Source organism: Chrysemys picta, chromosome 5 (assembly GCF_011386835.1).
Source record: "Chrysemys picta bellii isolate R12L10 chromosome 5, ASM1138683v2, whole genome shotgun sequence".
Taxonomy (NCBI): domain Eukaryota; kingdom Metazoa; phylum Chordata; order Testudines; family Emydidae; genus Chrysemys; species Chrysemys picta.
Genome location: NC_088795.1, coordinates 62,631,853 through 62,648,741, shown reverse-complemented (window position 1 = coordinate 62,648,741; position 16,889 = coordinate 62,631,853). Strand labels below are relative to the sequence as shown.

The following is a 16,889-nucleotide window of genomic DNA, read 5'->3' as shown; positions in this document are numbered from 1 at the left end:
CAGAGCCACTTCTCACGCAGCTCACGTTGGCTGCTCTGGGATGCTACTCTAGGCAGTAAAGCAGCTGCCTGAGAAAGCCTGGCAGGAGCGTCAGCAGCAAGCCACCCTCCTCACCCCACCCCTGCCTGGGCCTGGCTGCCACAGACAGGAGCCAAGCAAGCTGGAATCATGCTGTGGGGGTGAAGGGACCCTAGCTTCTTTACCGCATGCAGTAACTTCAGGGACCACTGTATTAAATTTATGAATGGTATATGTATGATTGTGTTCTACTCCATGGGAAAATTTGGTCCAGAGACAATGAGGCAGATTGTTCTCTGTTACTCTGGATTGACACTAGTGTAACTCCAGTGGCTTCAGCAGATTTACTCGTGATGTACTCCACTATAAATGAGAGCATCATCTGGTCCTCATGTGGCATCAAAAGATTAAGAATATGCAGGCTGCAAAACTATAGAAGTTTTGAGAATTAAGACCTGAATCTCAAAGAAGCTATGCACTTCTCATAAGCGCACTCAGAACCTCATAGGATCAGGCCCTTATTATCTGTTGAACATACTACTTTAGCAGATTGGACTGCGGTTAGTTGAAAATGTCACACTGTTTTGTTTATTGACTAGAGCTCAATTTGGCCACTACAATCAGCATTATCTTTCCATGAGAGTTAAATAAACAAACACTGCAAATCATTAAGCATTGCCATGTGGGCATTTTTATGATTAATGAAGAAGATGGAATTTTGCCTCTAAAACCTGGTCATGCAGTTTTATAGATTATATTTTGATTTTTTTCTTCCTATAATATACATCTTTATTCAAGTCTTATACAGACTGTAGAGAACTGATGTAAAGACAACCTCTGGTAATCTCAAAACAAATCATCTAGAAAGAACCAGCAGGCGAAATGAAAGATTCAGTTAAACAAGGACAGGATAACATTTTCAGCTTAATCTAAACCGAAGTTGATCCAACTAGACAGCTGCAAAACTTCAGATCAGTCAGTGGGGCTATAAGCTTAGTTACAAGATGGAAGAAAGGAATCACATTAAAACATGGAAGACCAGGAATGATGAACTCCTAAGCTTCTTTTGCAAATACTGAATTGGATTTAATGTTTAAGATTCTTTACTTGGATTATTTACTTTCAAAGTGCTTGGGGATAATTGCTTTTTTATAATGAATCCGATTGGAAACTTGTTTCCATGACCTTTTAAGCAGTGATGACAACACAGTGATGATGATGATGATGATAATAATGGAGGAAGTCAACATACTTCTCAATCTGAGAAAAATATCATCATGTGGGATGATCCTCATAAAAAATTACACAAAATACAGGCCATGGAAGCCTCTCAAGTGTTACCATTTTAGGGCACCATCCTGCAATCCGTAGAAAGAGTGAGTTATGTTGCCCTTTAGTAGCTAGCCCACAAAAAAGAGAAGGATCTGCAAATACCATCAATTACAATGGTTCTTTAGAACCAGGTTTGTAAAGCTCTCTCCCCATCCGTATGATTTGTTATAATTATATGTGGTGTTTGAGGCTTATGCAGCAAAAGTCCCATTGACTTTAATAGAAGCATTGCCTGAATAAGCACTACATGCTTGGGCCTTTAGTAGGTCCTTGCCTCCCCAATAGGTTATTGAGAAGTCTTGAGATATTATTTTTGTTGTTGTGTGAGTGGTAGCCTTACTAGCCACTGGGCCAAGGGCTACAATGCCTCTAAATTCCAGCTTTTCTAGTTTCTCTATTGTATAGGGAGAGGCATCAAAAGTGATTTTTAGTCACTGAAAAATGCTACTGTTTGAAATAGCAAAAAAAGTCAAAAGGCTGCATGTATTGCTTTTCAAAAAACAGTAATAGTTAATAATACTAATGTCTACAATAGTATTCTAGGAACCTCACACATACAAAACAATTCATATTCCTAGAATACAATACATGTAAAATTCAATCATATCAGTGCATCAAAACTAATAGCTGGCATCAGGAACATGGGCAGTTGTCCATTCACAATCTGCCTTCCAGATGTTAGAGTTGCCACGCTACGAGTCTCCATAACAGAAGCTGAAAGGGTTATTTGGTGTGATAAGAAATGATTGTACAGGGTATGTGAAAGAGATGCTGTGTGTGGCTGCTCATAGCTTCATGATCCAACTCCTATCAAAGTATATGTGATTACAATGGGAGCTGGATCAGGCACCAAACAGAATGCTGTAGTGTATTAATAAATAAGGGAGCAGTGTGGCCTAGTCAATAGCATTCTGCACAGGGTCTAAGAAAATCTGGGTTCTATTCCCAGGTCTGCAACTGGTTTCAATATTCTCTTGCTCTGAAGGACTAATCCATGTGTGCACACACACGCATGCATAAACAAAAATGTGTGGTCAAATTCTAACATTTTTGTGTGTGTGTGCACGTGCATAGGTCTAGTCCTTCACAGCAAGAAAATACTGAGGTACAATTGCTCAACAGAAATATTGGTGAATGGGAATACTATGAGAACTTTAATTTGAACCCCTAAGATCCATTTAGGCATTTATTATGCTCCTTATACTGGTCTATCTGAGCATTTCCAACTTCATTTTAATCAGTAGCAGCAGCCTCAGACTCCTGGTGATGAATATGAATAATATTTGTCTAGCATTGTAAAAGTGCAGATATACTGACAAGGAATACATTTCGCCTGTTCGTTTTTCTCCTTGGCTTTAAATTTTGTCATGCAGGTTTGTGTCAAGCGCAGACAACAGTGATATGATGCATGGTAGTAGGAGCTAAGAAAGGTAATTAAGAATGAGAAACCCATGTTGTGAAGTGTTTCCATAAAACAAGATTCATAGTGGGAAATGTTTTTGCTCTTGCCCTTGAAATGGAACTCAAAAGTATCAAACACTCAGAGATCCATGTAGTTCTACTCAGATATCTTTACAGTTTTCAGCAAGATTTCTTTCTAATTTGAATCTACTCTTTTTTTTCTTAGATACAAATCAAGCAAAAGAAAATAAGTGCATCTGCTTGGTCAGGGTTGGATATTTTGCCATTTCTACAGCAGACAAAATCCTATTGACATTTGCAGCTGGGATTCGAGCTTCAAGAACCTGCATGCATCATTTCTGCTTATTTATTCATTGTACGAACATCCGTCACCTCATTCATAGTAGCATCATGATAATGGAAAACAGAAACACAAAATGATTTAGTTAAAGAACAACAAAAAAGCGCTGTTAAAAATCTAAAAGGAACATCAGTAGGTACAGTATTTAAAATGAAGTTACCTTTTGTATTTAAGAATATTTTACAGTAATCATAATTCAAGGTAATAAAAATATTTTACAGAAGACTCTTAATTTTCAAATTATTTTAATTAAATTGACCACGTAATGCCGTGACACAAATACTTATCAGACCATCTAGATAGAGAGAAGGATGGCACAGTGGCTAAGCTGTTGGCCTATGACTTGAGAGGTCTGGTGTCAGGTCTCAGCTCTACTACACATTTCTTGTGTGACGTTGGGCAAGTTACTTACCCTTTCTGTACTTTAATTCCCAACTGTAAAACAGGGATAATGGCACTTCCCTTCTTCACAGGAGTGTGGTGAGGATAAATACATTAAAAATTAGGTGGTGCTCAATAATATATTCTCCCCCCCCATCCGTATCATGATCAGTTACTTCAACAAACAAGTGGTGTTTATGATCAATACTTGATTTATCCATTATGGGCCCAATTGTGCCACCCCTTACTCAAGTTGAATAGTTAGTCTCACTGAGTAAGGTACTATCTGCAATGTAAAGTACTACTCAATATGAGTAAGGGTGGCAAAAATCATATCCTGCATTCAAATCTAATTTTAAATCTTCTAGTGTAGCCATAATAGCAAGGAAGATTTAGAAGAGAAATAAGGACTGATTATATGACAAGCAGAGGCAAACATCACTATCATCAGGGAGCATTAGTCAGTCACCTTTTTGACCATAAATCCATTTAATTTGGCTTAGTTTGTCATATACTTTGTTTAATATACTGGATTAATTTTAATGGTGACAGCATGGCTCTCTCCTTAGAGCTAGAAGGTTGTGGAATACTGTCCATGTCTTTAATCTGAGGTCCCGTTTATGCCTCTCTGGTGATTCTGCAGGTGAAAGTTTGTGGTACCACAGCACTTCTGAAAGTGTAGGTGATAATCTGACTGACATTCTCCCTCTGAGTGAAACACACTGTAATGTTAAGATTTATTGCTCAGCATTTAATGGCTGATGTTTCCCCAGCAGTATTTAGCTCATTATTTTACAGTGCACTTAGAGATGCTTTGAGTATGCAAGATGTTTATGAAATGGTTAGGCTTGTCTGTGGTTTCCATGCTGGCCAAAAATTATTGGGCCATCTTAAGTCCCGTTCTGCAACCCTTTGCTCATGGGAGGAAACTCTGTATATATAAATGGTACTATTCACGAGACACTTGTCTATAAAGGGACTCCATAGATGAGCAAGGGTTTGCAGGACTGGACACTTCAGCTACACTTACAGAAAGTCTTTTCTGCTGTCACAAACTGTCTAGTTTAAAAGTGCCTATTACTGTGACTGATGGAAGTCATTTCTTATAAATTGCATTACTTAAATCACATCATGTACTCTTAAGAAAAAAACTGCAGCCTAAAGAAATATAGCCTTAAAGTATGGGGGGGGGGACCTAAATTAGACAAACATTAAAAACTTCCAGTTCTTTCCTTCAATATATCTAACTGCTGACCTTGAAAGCAGCATATACAATTCTAGTTTAATGATCTGATTCATAAAAACTTACATTTCTCAAAATCCTTACTTGGATTTTCTATACCTGTTTACAAATGAGGATAAATATGTAGGATAGGAAGAACACCATGATGCTATCACAGCTATTATATTTGATGCATGTAGACCCTTCTCCACAGATCCCCATGATACCACATTATCATGCTGATATCATGGTTAATTAATCTGTACATACATTCACTGATTTTGCTGCTCTGCACTAGAAACATGGTGATGAAAACCCCGAAAACAGTGTCTGTCACATAGAAAAGTCAGGAATTATGTTTTTCCACCAAGAGACTCACTACAGGAACGACTGAAGATAAAGTTAAATTTAAAGTTGTTGGTTTTGAATTTGACATCTTTCCTTAGTTTTGTTTTCAGATATGCCTGAAAAATTTTATTTGTGCCCTACTGAAACACAAGCATTTTTCTACACAAGGTGGGGACTCAGCTGAGGTGTTACTCATCAGATGATGACACTTTCTTTTAATGAAAAATAAAAAGGAGCTATGTGTTTGGCCTTGAAGTAGTTTTGTTCTGCAGTTTTGCAACTAATATACAAATTTTAATTTAGTTTATCATATAATGAGACTAGATCGCAATGAATATGCACAAGGTGACAGAGGCAAAGTTGTTTTGGCAACCTTTCAGTTGGCATTTCCTAACTTTTGTACACTTTGTGCAACATTCACATTTCTTAACATCATTTTTTGTTTAGAATAATTTAGGTGTCCAAAGAAGACAGATAAGTCTGTCTTTCTAGAACCAAGTTCGGAGGAGCCAAAATTGATGTTTAGAAGGGTTGGCCCCTAAGTCTTTCTGCCTTTGCCAATGTAGTTACAGATTTGGTCAAGGTATTCACATAGAAGCCTATTAGTATAGTTATCTAGGTCAGTCATTAAATACTGCTCATAGTCTGGATAAACCTTTCTTTGAGAATGAATGACTTTTACTCAAAATAACTGTGAAGAATAAAAGGATACAGTATTATTGCTTCTGGAATTCTGTGATAGAAAAAGGAAAAGATTATAATTCACTCAAAATGCCATTTTGTAATTCAACTAAATTTTGACATGGATCTCACCTCAGAAAATGATTATTAAGGAAACTATGACAGAGTGCAGGGAGTTAGCACCTATTGGGAAGCTGGGGATGGGTGGACACAAGCCTGCCCACAGCTAACGGCTCCCTGACCCAGATCCCAAACAATTCTAGGGGACAATTCTAATGAGACAACAGAGATGGGTGTGAGGGTCACAGGGTGAAAATCAGGGATCCATAGGGGTTCACCGATCAGAGAACCCCAGAGAAGGGAGTTAACACCTAGGTATCGCTGAAGGGACTTCATTACTGGTTCAAATGGAGACTGGATCCCGTTTCATACTCAAGACCCTCCTGTTATTTCTTCACACCTAAATTCCCATTCAGGTAAATAGATGCCTAAAGAATCAGAATCAAGCCCTTAGACACTTTTGTTGTGGTTTTTTTTTTTCTAGTGAAAAGAACCCATTACAAGTTTTGTATAGGCTGCAAAGACATTAACAGAGCAATACTTTCCCTGCAGTTGTTCTTGAAAGAGATCGTGCTGCTGAAATGTTAGGAAGTGCTCACTCCTTTAAATACTGAAATAAATAGGTGGAATCCCAATTAATAAGGTCTAGTGACAGATAGAACATCTGAGTTATATTCCTATCTTTGCCACTGATTCATATGTATCACCTCACGCTAGTAACTTAACCTCTCTATGCTTCAATTTATCCATCTACTAATTAGATATGATAATAGGGCTTGATCCAAAGACTTTGAACTCAATGGGAATCTTTCCATTGAGTTAAATGGGTTTTGGATCAAGCCTATAATGCTTAGCTACCTCATGAAAATTATAAAGCTTAAAACATACTAAGACACAAGTTTCAATACAAACACAAAGTATTGTAACAACACAGACATGAGATTATGTGCAGTTCTATTTATTATAGTACACAAATATTTGTCTTCAGGAAGGATGCTGCAATGTTTTTATACACCAAATGAAAAGGAAGGTAACTAAGTGTAATATATCAAGGTTATATATATTCTGTGAGAATGGATTTCCAAAATCTGATGTGTTATAGAGGAAGGGTTATTTTATATGATGCAGGAAGTGGTGGGAGAGAGAGAGGGTAATGTTGTATATTTGATTGTCATGAAAAAAGTTACTGAGAGATTGAGTAGGATTTAGGGATTTTAAATTTATTTATATTTGAAAAAAATAGTTGGACAATTGGGTATGGAATTACAAAGTTAAATCAGTATATCTTTAAGATTCAAGTCATGCAACAACAAAAATCACTTTATACAGTTAGAAATATGCAGCTACTTAAACAGTTTATGTACCTTAAATCTCATTTCAGGTTAACTTTCACCATAAGGAAATAATATATCAAAGCAAATTAAACACTGCTCTGTCCAACACAGATATATATTGTTTGACTTATGATATAAGAAGTGAAAAGTTATAATCTGTGTATCATTGTTTTGACAAAATACTGGATCTGATCTTGCAATTCTTACTCACATAAGTAACTCTTTCACAAGTAGCTGTATTTAATTACACAAGCGAGAGTGGTAGGATCAGAGTCTTTAAGTAGTCAATACACATCTAAAAATAATCACAGCAGATTGCATTCTGGTTGTAACACTCTTTTGCAGATTTGAATTATATTGTATTTATGATGCATCACTGTATTATTTTTTCTGGCCTTAAAAGGTTCTCTTTTTCTGCTATCAGACATCGATGGTGATTCACAAACGTTTGAGCAACAGAATTCCTAAATACTTCAGGTCTGTTTATTTTGGTTTCATCAGTGTAGTTTCTGGAATCACTTGGAACAGTTTTTTGTCAATGCTCCATGTAAAAACACCTGATTGACTTGGGAGAGAAGAATCCCTAATACTTTGGTATAGTGTCAGAAGTCTCAGGACTCAGGCCATTGTTAAACTCCTAATTTTAAAGTATTCACTGTCTAGTAATGAAGCTGATATGCCTCCATTATGCTTTTGCATTTAGTTTCCATAATTTAAAAATAAGCAAGACCTTTAAAATACATTTACATTTGTGTTTGGATCCTGCAGTCTTTAGGCAAAAATCCCATTCATCTCAATGTAATTTACATATATCGATGGGAGTTATGCCTGAGTAAGGAATGCAGTTCTGGAACTAACAACTACTACTTTATGCTTTGACAGACACATTTTCAATCCCTTAGTCCTGGGAATTCTGAACTTTTTATTCAAATATCTTCTACATAAATTATATATTTCAGAGTAGCAGCCGTGTTAGTCTGTATCCGCAAAAAGAACAGGAGTACTTGTGGCACCTTAGAGACTAACAAATTTATTAGAGCATAAGCTTTCGTGGACTACAGCCCACTTCTTCGGATGCATATGCACGAAAGCTTATGCTCTAATAAATTTGTTAGTCTCTAAGGTGCCACAAGTACTCCTGTTCTTTTTATAAATTATATAGATTATTTTAAAAAAATACTTCTGATTTCAGACCTCTTTGTGTGACTAGTATAAAAAAAAAGTCTTCTCTCTTCTTTTTAGAATATGAAAACACCAAGAACAGATATTAACATGCATTTCAGGTAAAGCTTAGACAGCGGTGATAATGTAAAAGAAACATGAACGATATAGACAACTGGCAAGCAAGGCAATGATTTTGTCCCTTTCAAATCTTTTGCTGCCACCTTCTGGAGTTTAAGAACAGTATCATTGTTGGCTTTTGTGGGGGGGTTGTATTTTATTTCATTTTTTAGCACTATGACATATTTTTGTTTTCAGTAACAATTGCTGGCATTAGTACAGACAAACAATACATACATTCTCTACTTCAATATTTTTGCCATTTTAAACATGCATGCACAGATTTTATGTTCCACTGAGAGACGGAATAGTGCAAATCCAGGATTTTAGGTTATGCTTATAAAATAATGAAATAAAATGTAGAGATTTATCTTTATCAATTAAAACAGACTGAGTACATGAGGCATCAGAACTCTCTCATCATCACTGCTGTACAGTGTTGACTGCTGTCAATTTAGAGCCTTGTACTAATACCATCCATTTTGAAGGGTAAACTATTCCAGTGTATTTGAGTAGGGAGCACTAACTAACCTTTATCAATATAATTTATTTCTTCTATATAAAGGTATCAGTAGAAACTGAAGATTGTCAGCTCACACAATTGAAAAACAAAAGCAATATTATCTCTGAGAAGGTTTGGAACTATGGGCTTTTAAGTATTCTGTCAACATTTGAATAACAAATGAAATACACCTCTACCTCGATATAAAGCTACCCGATATATCCAAATTCGTGTTATAACGCAGTAAAGCAGTGCTCCGGGGAGGCGGGGCTGCGCACTCCGGTGGATCAAAGCAAGTTCAATATAACGTGGTTTCACCTATAACACGGTAAGATATTCTGGCTCCTGAGGACAGCGTTATATCGAGGTAGAGGTGTATTACTCATCACCACACTGAAGATTCAGATGGAGATGAAATGTACTAATATTTTATTACAGTATAAACCCAATCCTGCAGTCCCAGTTCAGGCAGGCCTCCCATTGACTTCAAAAAGTTTAATACTGGAATTAAAGAGATTAGTGCAAGATAACTTTTTATTAGATATTAATGACATCACTGATTTTGCATCTTAAAATTGAAGTGCACAGTGCCCCAACTTCATTCCTTATGACCCCTTCTGTTTTCTCTCTGCCTCAATGCCCATTACTTTTAAGAGGTTCTAGGTGGTTAGTAAATGCTGCACTGGCCTCAAAATGTTTCTCATTAAAGCTTTTTTTCTAATCAAGTTTGTGCTATGTTCAAAAAGTCACTTTCTCAGGTACTTTTGCTCCAGTACAGTATCTGTTTGCAACCAGATAATATGGCCTACCCTTAATTCAAATAACTGGATATGAATGTCTGTTATTGTGCTAAATAGATTTGAGAAATTAAATGACTAAATGCAGCACTGTGAAAAACCATTTTCCCAGAAGTTAAAATAAGAGCTTTATCAACTCAACAGAAGTACATTTAGGGGCAAGAGCCTGGCATGCGCCCTGGACCTTTTGTGCCACTTTGGGTATGCCAAGGGGCTGAAAAACTGTCCTAATAGGGCAGTTGAGGATTCCTGAAGCACAGCTAGTTTAGAGCTCTTATAGTCAACAGGCAACTCAGCCTGACAAAGAAAACTGCTGCAGATAAAGAAACAAGCCAGTAGATTTTCTCCCTCAGACCCAAATAAAACTGAACAAAGAACTGGAATCCAGATTGATGGAAGGAATGCTCATCTTTGCTTTAGAGAAGCCTGTCTTCCACGGCCTCAGACTTGTAAATTGAATAGGGGCTTTCTACTGCAGCAGCTCAGCAACATGAGTGAGTTGCAGCACACACTGTTTCATAGGGTTACCATATTTTAATTTAAAAAAAGGAGGACACTCCACGGGGCCTCGGCCCCGCCCCAACTCCCCCCCCTTCCCCAAAGTCCCCGCCCCAACTCTGCCCCCTCCCTTGAACGCTCCGCCCCCCTGCTCCTCACCCTCCCCTGCTTCCCACGAATCAAATGTTCGCAGGAAGCCTGAAACAGGGAGGCAGCAGGTAAGCTGGGGCTGGGGCGGGGCGCGGCCCAGTCCGGCCCCCCCAGCCGAATGGCTCCCTCCGGCGGCCGGCCGGCCCAGGCCAAGAGGCTCTGGCCCCGGCGTCTCCCGCTCGGCTCGGCTCGGGCCCTGGGGCGCCGGCCCTGGTTCCGGCCAAGGGGCTCCTGGCCCCGGCCGAGCACCACCGGCTCCAGCGGCTCCGGGCCCCGGCCGAGCACCGCCGGCCCCAACGGTTCCGGCCCAGACCCAAGCCCCACGACTCCTCCCTCCCTATTTTCCCGGACATGTCTGTCTTTTGAGGATTTCCTCCCGGACGGGGATTTGAGGCCCAAAAAGCTGGACATGTCCGGGAAAATCCGGACGTATGGTAACCCTATGTTTCATTAAAATTGTACTTCAAGCCCGGGCAGATGCTCTACAGTGAAGCAGAGGGAGGGGAGATATAGAGATAATATCTTTTTCTTATTCTAAAAAAAAAAAAAATTCTTGTTCACTACTACAGGAAAGCAATCCTTTCTGAAATGCTTTACCATTCACACATGACAGAGATTGTCCTGGAATTGTTCCATTTCTCCCAGGGGGGGTCTAAATAGGGAAGTCATTCCAGACAGCTCTGCGGCCTAGGGAGGTGAGCAAACTGTCAAAAGAATCAGTCTTTTTGGAGCACAGGCACTAGGAAGCTCATTTACATAAGTTTTTCTCTCCCCGGTAACTCCATAACTGCTTGCCACACAGCTGGAGGGTTTGTTTTTATGTTTGCTTCCGCTGCACAATAGCCAGTCTACTGCATAGATAAGCCTGCTGTGAAGCTAGCATCTGTGACTTTCTATGGCTATGCAGTAGCACAGGTTGAGTATAGTTTCTACAGGATTGCCTTTTGAAATGATTCTGAATTTGTAAGACTCCATCCAAGTTAAAAAGTAAACCAGGAAGCTTCTGATCTCCAAGTGCTAGCTTTGCTTATTAAAGAAGAGCTAAGCCAGATTTCATATAAACAACTCAAATAAAATGTGACCATTCCAGATTTGGATAAGCAATCACAAATTCAGGGAGAAAAAATGCTAATCTGCCCATATTGGAATGCTCATTAAGGATTAATATTCAGGATTTGGATATACCTGAAATTTGGATAAGAAAACAAACCAGCCTATAGCAAGTAGAGTGCCAGGTGTCTGGTTGATAAGGGGACCTGACAGTGTCTGATCAGATCTACTGACACCCAAAGTCTGGCTACTGCAGGTGGGGGAGGCAGGGAAGCGCTGGGTCATCACTCGCGCCAACCCCTACTCAGCTGGGCCCGCCTCCTACCTGTGTCAGGCAGCTACAGCCCAGCCCCACCTTGGCAGGCAAGCCCCTCCCAAGCCGGGCAAAGAGGATGCAGGGGATGAGGGGGAAAGCAGCAAGTGCTGGGGGAGGGGAGGAGGAAACAGGGGGTGGAGCCTTGGGGGTGGGAGCTCAGGGATGGGGCGGGGCTTGGGGGAAGAGGCAGGGCAAGGCCTGGGGGGAAGAAGTGGGTCAGGTCAGGGCCCCAAGGAGCAAGAGGCCGAGCAGGGGAAATTCCAGCACTGCTGCTGGAGTGTCTGGTTTTAAATATTACAAAGTTGTCAACCCTAATTCCCACCTATTCTCAACAGAATGTACAGACAATGCATATGGTCCAAATTTACCCCCTTCCTAGTGACATGACTTCATGGGTACCTGAAATAACACAAAGTGCATTCTTGTTGGTTGTTATAACCTTAATACATCTTCATCACAACTCAGAGATAGATGTAGGTTTCATTTTTAGGAAGTACACACTATACATTTTTAAGTGATTTATTTTGAAAACTTTTCAGATTAGTTTTACAGCTATATCAGAAAATGAATGATTGTTTGATAATTTCATTTATCAAAGCTAATTGAAGCAGATATTTATGAAGTTCACCTCCTAATGACTATCTCCAATTCAACAGGTTAATCATTAATATTTGGAGCATTTTCTTGCCATGCTGTTTTGGGAAGAGAACATCACCAGACATTTGAGAGACAGACATTTAAATTGTTTTATTTAACTAAAATAACAACATTAAGTATTCTGGATTTTTTTCTTGAACAGAAAACATATAATATTTTAACAAAACAAGCATATGAATTTTTGAATTTAGTTAAACATTCAAGTTTTTTAAAATCAGGTTTCTTTTTGTTAAAATTGTTTTAACTAAAATAGTTAAATATTTGGATTTTTTGTAAAATATTTCAAATCAACTATGTCAGCCAGGTCAACATGAGAAACTTAAAATATTGCCTTCTGCAGCTAACTCAGTTGTCTTCACCTTCATTTTCCTGTTTGTTCATAATCTGGAAAAGAAAAACAAGCGTTCCTGCTTTTTCAGGTCCCAAATGATTTCTCAATTTGGAATGAATTAATCCAAAGGAAAAAAATATTCTTTCTACACTGGCAGAAGAAGCTACTGCTGTTAAAAGTCAGATTATCACTTCAACAGTCTCTGAATCCAAGTGCTTAAGTGACTTCCACCAGTTCACTGGTGTGATTTTCTTTAAAACATCATCAGCAAATGTATATTTCTTGAATGGTTCACCCTTAGCTCTGAAGTTTATTATAGTTGGTATTATGGAGGGATGATTGCTGGATGTCCATGTCATAGCCAACTCCCCTTCTTCAGCATTTAAGGTTTGACCCTGGTACCGAGTATTGAGAATATTTTCAAGAAAATGAGCTGAAGATAATGCTTGTCCCATTCATTTTTTTTAATGCTTGTAATTTAACTGTCATTGCATATGTCTCTTTTTAAGATCTCACTCAGTTCCTTTCAAATTTCAACAGCGTCAGCAATAGAACAGCTATTTCCCTGCATTTTGTTCAAGGCTACAGAAAATAGGCTTCAGGATACTCAGCATATGTTCAACATTTCTCTTAAACTCAATATTGAGAACTTTGGCTGTGACAGTGCCATCTATTTTTTCATGATTTTGTTCACAAACTGTCATCAGATTAGGCCAGTTCTTGATATAATGCTCAAAACAGTCCACTACTGAGTTCCATCACACATCTTGTGGGAGAGTTAGCTTGGTTCTTCCCACTTTTTTTCAGAGCAGCTGCTGCAAAGTTGTTGTCACAGAAGTATTTTGCAATTTCAACAACATTAGCCTTTATTTCTGGAACAATGAAGTCTTTGGCTAGGAGGTGCATCAAAGGAGCACTGCAACTGTATGTTACTAGCCTGGGACTCGCTTCACTCTCTTCTAAATAATTTCTTCTCATCTTGGATACATTTGCAGCATTGTCTGTGACCAAGCTGCGTACTAGACATTTGAATTTTTTTTTCATGGTTTGTTATAGCTTTTACTGCTACTTCTTTAAGCATTCTGCTGTGTGTGCATTTCCTGATGTATCAATTGTTCCTGTAAGGAAGACATTCCCTTCTTCTGTTGTCACACAAGCACATACAACAGGATCATTGTGGACATTGCTCCGCCCATCAAGACTCAGGTTAGCAATTTCACCCTCTAGACCTTTTGCACACTGCTCAATTTCTCTTTTATACACTTTATCCAGCAATTTGCCTGCGACATCTGCTCTATTGGGTGGACTGTATCCTGGTCTTAATGACTGAACCATGTTAATGAAGTGTGGGTTCTCAATCATACGGAAAGGAGAGTTTTGCATAAACAAACCGGGTAATTTTTTTTATCAATTACCTCTTTTTGTAATCTGCTTGTTCTTCTCACAAATTTATCTATGGTTGTTTCTGGATGATGGATATTTTTTTTTCTTTTTGCTACAGGTGATATACTGTGGCTATGTGACATACATGATGTGACTGAAACACTATCATTAGCAGATAACTCTGAAACTATAGAAAAACTACACATAACTCTGAAACTTGAAGATGGATAGTCTTCAGAATCCTGGATTCTCGTAAACAAAATAACAATAACAATGAAGTTATTTAATTATTATTACCATACTGCTCATTTAGTATTACTCATTGCATTCACTGACACTCAGTACTACTTTAAAGGTGAAATTGTAAAAGGAAGATCTGCCTTGCATCTAAAATGATAGTATCATAGAGTAACAACTATATTTTTTGCTCAAACATGAGAATACAAGAATAGTCCAGAAGGAGGACAGGCAGCCCTTAAGAAAGAAGTATGAAATAAAAAAGTTTACCAACCTGAAGATCCTACATGTTCAGACATGTTCCTTTCATCATCTTCAATGCAGCTTCCTCCTGAGAAGGAACACGTCTCATGATGTTGTTTCATTTGGGCAATCAGGCCTTGTATTTCTTTGTTGCACTGTTTGCATTTTGCACGCATGCCTGTCTTACCCACAGGTAGAGGAACTTCATTAAAATATTCCCAAACTGGGTCTCTTTTATGGCCTGCTGCCATTATAGATTTTCCCTTCTAGTGAGAGATAGAGATAGCCCTCAAATCAGTGAAGGCCACACTCCGAAAGACCTCAAGACTTCTGGAATATGCTGCTCAAACAGTTTCACTTTTGTTTCTACTGCCTGTCCCTTCCTTCTCACATTTATCTCCAGACTTCTTCTCCTTGTCCAGATCTATCCCGTCCCCAACAATCTTCTATTCATTGAATTTAAGGGCATAAGATACAGAGAGGGACAATAGGGTTGAAATCTGTTATTTCTCACCTCTATATATTATTTATTTATTTATCTAAAACATGTTTGCTGTTAACAAGCATGTTATCTCTGGAGAGACAAATCCACAGTTTGAGAACTGCAAAACTAAGCATCTCTGATGGTATCTTCTAGACTGAGTACTGAGTCCCATTGGGTAGATAGAAAGATTAACCTAAATAATCTAAGCAGAAGCCCATGGAGCCCCATAAGATTGGATCCCTAATCCATGAACTATTGGAACTCATTTACAAAACCTTTCTTAAACATTACATGAATATATTGTCTCATACTACAGAATTAGATTTTATAATCCCTATTCCATGATGAGATCTCTTTGAGTTATAATGTATCTTAATTAAAACTATCTTTAGATAGGTTTTTTCCTCAAAAAAGCATTTTATCAAAAAATCCAATTTAAATTAAAAAAATGTGATTTGATTTAAAAAAAAAATCATTGATTTTTATTCACCCTCGTCTGCATTGGAATTAGCCCTGATTTCACATGTCAACTTAAGTACATTGATGTAAACCTCTAATGTAGACAAGCAAAGCAACAGTTTGCACCAGTAGAATTTACCCCTGCTTCTACTGGTGTAAAAGGCAGCTTTCCTTCTTTATACTATGGGTTTATGCTCATTCAGCTATATCAAAGACTAAAATTGGGACTAATTCCAAAAAAGACAGGGCATAAGATACAGAGATCTGCATGTTATCATCATATGATATTAAGCAGAGCAGTGAAAATTCTTCAAAATTACCTGAAAATATTTATTTGAATTAAAGATGGAAGTTGCTTAGACTTTGTTGAGCCCCTTGTTGTTCACTTCCTGTGAATATTCTAGCAAATTAGTTTACTGAGAGGAATGTTTGCAGAAGAATTACATTTTAAGTGACTATAGAAGTACATTGGCAAAACCAAATGTTGAACTGGTATATATGATTGTTTTCACTAGAAACCTCATTCCAATTGAGGAAAAGAAACAATCAAAATTTAACAACAGAGTTTTGAGTATCAAGTATTATTGCCTACACATTGTTTATGAGTAATCTACAACCAAAAATTATTCTATGATTTCAAATAACTAAACTTGGCAACTTTGTAAACTGCTCAGACAATTCACAAATATAGATTAAATTACTCACAATGTATTATACGTTCAAATCTAATATTAATCTTTAGAGTTCCATTTCAGCTCCAAACCTTTTCCTTGGCAATCACGCACTAGCACAACAGAGTTGCTTTAAAAACTTCACTCTGTATTAATAAACAAGAAAAAAAACTAAAGCTGTGGATTCTGTCCAATTCATTATTTAATCACATTTTCTTCCTACAAAATATGTATATGCAGTTTGTTGGGAAGATTAATATATGCAAATATAATACAAATGTCTTTTAACAATATTAAATATATCAGGTTCTTTGTTATTAAGATGACTGAAGCTCTGGGATGATTAAAGACAGGCTTATTCTAGAGAAAGAAGAAATAACAAACATTTAATCTGGAGGGAGAAAAAGTGAGTATAATAGATTTAATAAAAAGAGAATGACCAGTATCCATGTGTTTGTGAAGTTTTAAATTAAATGGTTTAAAGTGAAGTGCAAAGTTTTCTTCAAATATAGATGACTTAAGTATTGCTGCAGTGTTCTGAGGATTTGCCTGCTTGCAATCATAAACCTGATCATTCAGTAGATTAGCTACGCTCACAACAGACTGCCCTAGAAGAATTAATGCTCCTTTGCAAATTGACCACTTATTCAGGCATGAATTGTTTTTAGCAAAGGTTGCATTGCCACCGTTTT

The 16,889-nt window shown here is 37.9% G+C and overlaps 1 long non-coding RNA gene across 1 annotated transcript in view; it reads left to right on the top strand.

Annotated features, from left to right (window-relative positions):
- The window catches only part of LOC135983654 (uncharacterized), a 145,643-nt gene extending 142,413 nt beyond the window's left edge, over positions 1-3,230 (top strand). Inside the window, exon 3 of the long non-coding RNA XR_010601381.1 lies at positions 2,978-3,230. This is a non-coding gene — a long non-coding RNA (uncharacterized LOC135983654). The remainder of the gene's footprint in view (positions 1-2,977) is intronic.
- The last annotated feature ends 13,659 nt before the right edge of the window (positions 3,231-16,889 follow it).